At 33.4% G+C, this 6,000-nt stretch overlaps 1 pseudogene; it reads right to left on the reverse strand.

Annotated features, from left to right (window-relative positions):
- Positions 1 to 5,274, reverse strand: part of LOC123789588 (large ribosomal subunit protein eL42-like) — a 70,156-nt pseudogene extending 64,882 nt beyond the window's left edge.
- Between the last annotated feature and the right edge of the window lie 726 nt (positions 5,275 to 6,000).

A 6,000-nucleotide genomic window follows, 5' to 3' on the forward strand; every position in this document is an offset into this window, starting at 1 on the left:
AATTGGATAGCTGTGAACCAGACAAACAGGGTGGAGAAAAATGTAATTCAAAAATACACGGACCAGATACTTTCAGATAGTCATAGATGCTATAAAAATTCCATTGGATAGCTATACACAGTTTTCAAATCTTTTTCTTATATATTAATTATATTGATATTCACAACAATGCTGAGTGAGGAATATTATTGTAAATTTACACCTGGGAGTGTGAGCTTCAAAGGGGGGGATGGAGAGCTGACCTAAGACAGAGAAAGAGAGAACAGTGAGAGAGAAGGGGGGCAGTGTGGGGGTGGGAGACTACAACTTTAAACTTAACTATAGAAACAAAACAAAAAACAAAACAAAACCCCCCCCAAAACTTAACTGTAGAATGGAAAAGTTAATTGGACCATACAAAAAATAAACCTGCTTTCTAAATGCCATTCTTCTCGTGTTCCATATAAATGGAGTAGAAGCTCTTATAATAGGAAAAATTAATATTATCTATATCAGTAACTTTTTCTTCTATCCCTTACACTTCACACCACAAATACAGAAACCATTATTTTTGTTAGTTTTCATTTAAATACTTCTTCAAACCTCACTAAAATATACTGATATTTTTATTTTTAACACATTTTCTTAGAGTTTTATCCCAAGAGTTTGGCTTTCTACCAGAAAGCATGATAATTTGTAATGTTCTTATTCTCAGCATTTGAGTTAAAGAATTTCCTGAATCATGTACATTGCATTAATTACTCAAATATATATAAATATGATCCTGAGTTAAATGACTTCTGGATATTTTGAAGGAAAAGTAAAACAACTTTATTTAATTGAAAGTGTCAGTTATTGTTATTGTTCTTTCAAATTCCAGTAAGTATCCATTTATTTTATGCACTCAAATATGAGAACATTTACAATACTTCATTAAAACACATGATTATGTAAGGTCTCCCAATATGTTCTCTTCTATTTGGGAGTACTGTGAACTAGAGTAAGGTTGTCAGGGATATATATGGTAAATGACAAATGTCTCATTCTATAAAATGCAATTTTCTGAAATTCCTAAGTATTCTTTAAAAGAACAAAGCAGCATAGTATAGTATAACACTATATATAAGTATTTTTTACACACACAAGCTATGTATGTATGTGTATATACTATATACACTATAAACTACAAAATATAAACTATAGATGTATCCATATATGAATACATGAATATACATATATGTATAGTTACACCTTGAATGTCAAAAACTATCATGCATTCCCTATATTATGGTAGTTGAGCTCTTAAAAACACTCAGGATCCAGACCTTAAATGGTAGATACATGGATTCAGAGATGTTGCAATAATTCAAAGTGTACTGTGGCCACCCCCAGCTCCAGAATCCAGAGTCCAGGAGCTTCTAATGGAAAGACTTTGGGGCCAGACAGTTCAGGCTTGAAAATATGTCTTTATCAATTATGAGACTTGACTTTATATTTAATTCTCTTAGTCCCCATGTGCTCATATATAAAAGTGGAATGTATCTAGGCAGGGTGCCATGACAATTCAATGGGGAAAGATAGTCTTTTTTTTTTTTTTTTTCTGATTGACCTCTACCCCCAACGTGGGGCTTGAACTCCTGACCTGACATCAAGAGTCACATGCTTTTACCTACCGCCTAAGCCATCCAGGCGCCCTGGAAGAATAGTATTTCCTACAAATGATGGCAGGACAACTGTATATCCACATGTAAGAGCACTGTGTTGGACCTCTAACTCATGACCATATATAAAAGTCAATTCAAAGTATTTAGAGATTTAAATGTAAAAGCTAAACTATAATACTCTTAGAAAAAAACATAGGAGGGAATCTTCTTTGCTTTGGATTAGGCAATGGTTTCTTAGATATGGCAGCAAAAGCATAAGCAAAAAAAGAAGAAATAAATAAATTGAACTTTATTAAAATGAATTGGGGTTTCAAAGAATATCTTCAATAAATAAAAATGCAACCCACAAATAGAGAAGAATTTTTTTGCAGAGTACACATATAAGGAACTTGTATCCTGAATATATAAAAATATATAACTCAATAACAAAAAGACAATTCAATTTAAATAATCGCCAAAGAAGTTGAATAGACTTTTCTCCAAATAAAATGTGTAAATGGCCAATAAGCATATGAAAATATGTTAATTTCTGAAATGCAGCTCAAATGACAATGAGATACTGATTCATTTCTATTAGGATGGCTATAATCAAGAGGACAGACATTAACAAGTATTGAGGAGGTTGTGGAGACATTGGAACACTCATACATTACTGTTGGGAATATTAATTGGTGCTGCCAACATGGAGAGCAGTTTGGCCATTCCTCAAAAAATTAAATACAGTGTTACCAAATCATCTAGCAATTCCATTCATAGGTGTATATGAAGAAAATCAGGAACATATGTTGATACAAAAATTTAAACACAAATGCTCATATCAGCATCGGTAAAGATAACTGAAAAGTGGAACCGGTGCAAGTGTCCATCACTGATGACTGTATCAACAAATGCTATAGCCATAAAATGGAGTATATTATTCATATAATGGATAGGGAGTTTCTTTTGGGTGTGATGATAATGGTTTAAAACTATTGATGATGGTTGCACAACTTTGTCATAGCACTAAAAAGTGCTGAATTGCACATTTTGAAGGATGGATATATTATGTGTGTGTGTTTATATATGTATATAAGCTGTTAAAAAAGCCTAAAATGTGACATTTAACCCTGGAATGTTCATACACATTAAAGAACATACATATGTAAAATACCTATTATGTCATGCCTGGTAGCCAGAAAGTACTCAGTGTATGGTTGGAATTATTAATATCGTTACGTAAATAATATTTGAGGGCTTTAAGTATCTTGACACTAACAAATGCATCTGTCTTTTGGAAGAGGATGCATATTAGCTGAAAGGGAAAGACTGTGCCTATTTGTAATTTTCTTTACTTATGGTATGGCCTGAAGAAAATAAAATTAGGCAGATGCCTATTGGTATGCTGGTACCACATTATGTAAAGCTTTGTTTCTCACCAATCATTCTAATTCTAGAGATTCATGAAAGCATAGTAACTAAAACTTCAAAAATAACGATTTCAGATAGTACTATATAAAATCCTTGTTCAGATTCTATTTTAAATTTAGTCTTTTGGGGAAAAGTTTTCTCTTTACAACCTATAAAGATATTAAAACATGACATACGCTTGTCCATTATACAGAAAATACAAATGGCCTGTGTGAAAGCTCATTAACAACTAGGACTAAAGTATGTTTTTAAAAGACTTTTGAGATAAGATATAAGTTCTATTCTCTTCCATATTTCTACTTTAATTAAAATTTGTATAAAGCCAAGGTGACATTACAGGTAATGTTCATTTAAATCTCAGTTACTGAGTGTACTTATCCCAAATGTGCTGATGTTAAGTACATAGATGGAAACTTTGTTCCTCCTGGTCTTTCTTTTCTTCTTTTGCTTATCAAAGTCTCTTCTTATTGAAAGGAAAATTAATGTATTACAGAGGTATATATTAGTTTGGTTAACCTTTAACTCCAATTTTTTCCTGGGCACGTGACAGGATTACATATCCCTATATGGACATTAAAAGTGTCCTCACTTCTTGCTTTTACAAGTGAAATGTACTGCAAATAACATGTGCAACTTTCAGGTAGAGGCCATTAAGAGACACTGTGTAGTATATAGTATTCCTGCGCCATGGTGACCAGGCGTATTCCAGGTGGAGGAAGTTCTGTTTACCTGGGTCTCATTGTGAGGAAAACCTGAGATGAATTGACAGCCTTAGGAATATGCCTTTACTCTTTTTTCCCCCCATATGTTTTAAGCAATTGAGATTCATGGTTTGTTGTCACCACAAGATATCTTCAACTGTCCTGGCTAACACAATGACATAACGGTGTTTTGAAAACCCTAAGGTATTGATATTCTATTTAACACTTAAACATTAGGTGGAATGAAACATTCAGCACCAACATATGCACTCCCTATACGTGTCTGTACAATAGAGTCACATAAATGATGCATTATTCAGAAAGTTTAGAGATAGTTTTGAGTTAAAGCTTTATCTTGAATAAGCATATTGATCAGTTTCATGGTGTGAAATGATGTTTTTAAGTACAATGTGTTTATGATGAAATGTGTTATCCAATATGTTCATTGCTTGTAATACAGATTTCTTCACACATTTGTTTCATGACACCTAAATGTAGTTTACAAAACTGGAAAGAAAGTGGCTATTTTAAATTAAGTAAAACTCACTATAAATACACATTATTTTCTCTATCAGATGAAATGATCGACATCAGTAATTTTTCAATCTAGATAACAAGAAGAATCTCTTGGTTGTGTTTCCTTTACACAAGTCATATCTGCTTTCTCTCTAGTACTATGATCACCTGTTTAGTTCAGGTTCTGCCCATCTTCCTCTGGGACTCAGGAGATTTGCTGATTGGTCTATGTGTGTTTTTTATAATTTAATGTTTACATGTTTTTAGAGCAACTTTTGTTAAATAAAAACCTCCTCTTAAAGAATTTCGGTGGCTTCTTTTTGTCCCTAGAATGAAATCCACCATCTTCTGCACAACTATGGGATCTTGCTACTATGACCATAGTAGGTATGTTCTCCCCGAGTGTAGCTTTCTTCTTTCCTACACTCTACATCCAACCATACTGAGGTAGTCACAATTCTCATAGGAAGCCAAGATTTTTTAGTCTTCTGAAACTTTGTTCACCACATTTCCTGTGTTAAAAATATCACTTTCGAAAAGTAAAACTAAACAAAACTAAATAAAATATAAATATCACTTTTAAGGACAGCATGGCAATAAATACAGCAGCATCACCCTAAACGTTCAGCCATTATTTCTACCATAATACGACTAAATTATCACTTCACTATTTGCTTCCTCTTCTTGCACTTTTTCTCCAGTTGTTTTCCCTAAAATTGGACTTTTATTATTCCAGCCCTATCTCCCCTATGTCAATTTCAACATAAATCTCTGTTGACTACAAGATCAACTGAAACTCTTGTACCTGTGTCATCTGACATTCCTCCATAATGAGTTGCCAGCTACTTTTCCACAGCTATCTCCCACACCTTCACTATATGTTCCCTGCAAGGCTGTCAGTCTGAACTACTCACCATCTCCAAATATGGCTTACCCTTTTGGAGCTGCTCATACTTGGTTTCTCCTTCATTCCCATTTTCCTGAATGTTACCAAGTTTAGGCTTCATTATTTGTATGGTAAATTATATATATATATATTTTTCAAGCATATTAAATGAAATTAATATTTCTCATTTCTCCCTTTCCACTCTTCATCCATTTCCCAAGAAATTTTCCCAGTTTACTATATCTATTTTTAGTCTGGTGATTATGACCAGTATAACATTTTTAATAGAATGTTAAATTGAATAGGTAATTCTACTGTAGGGCTTAATGCAACTTAAAGTAAATTAGTTACTGTTTTTCCATTTTTTTGGTGACATGTTTTCATCCAATTTTTTTTTCATTTATTTCTCTTCATTTTGTTTGAAATAAAAAAAGCATGTGTTCTTATTGTAGTAAGCGGAACAGTACACAAATGTTGTAAAAACTTAACAATCTCTTCTAACCTCCGTTCCCATGCCTGGGGTGTAATCAATCTTAGCGGATTGCTGTATTTCTTTGCCCATTTATCTCCAATCATACAGTCCTATGAAACATATGTGCTCATCTGTAGGCGTGGCAGACATTGTTAGTCACTCATCCAATATTCATTTTTTTCTACCTTGCAAATAGAAACCAATTTTTTAGGTGGGCGGTGGGGACGGTCGCCAGTGCACCCTGTTAAAATACTTACTACGATTACTTTCCTTTCAGATAGGAGCACAATGTGATACACTTCTAGGCAGTAGAAAGAATGTAGATGTCAACTGAGTGGGCTTTTGGAAAAGTGTTTAGAGGACAAGAAGCTCAAC

The sequence above is a fragment of the Ursus americanus genome, chromosome 8 (assembly GCF_024610735.1).
Source record: "Ursus americanus isolate L20-20 chromosome 8, mUrsAme1.1.p, whole genome shotgun sequence".
NCBI classification, from domain to species: Eukaryota; Metazoa; Chordata; class Mammalia; order Carnivora; family Ursidae; genus Ursus; species Ursus americanus.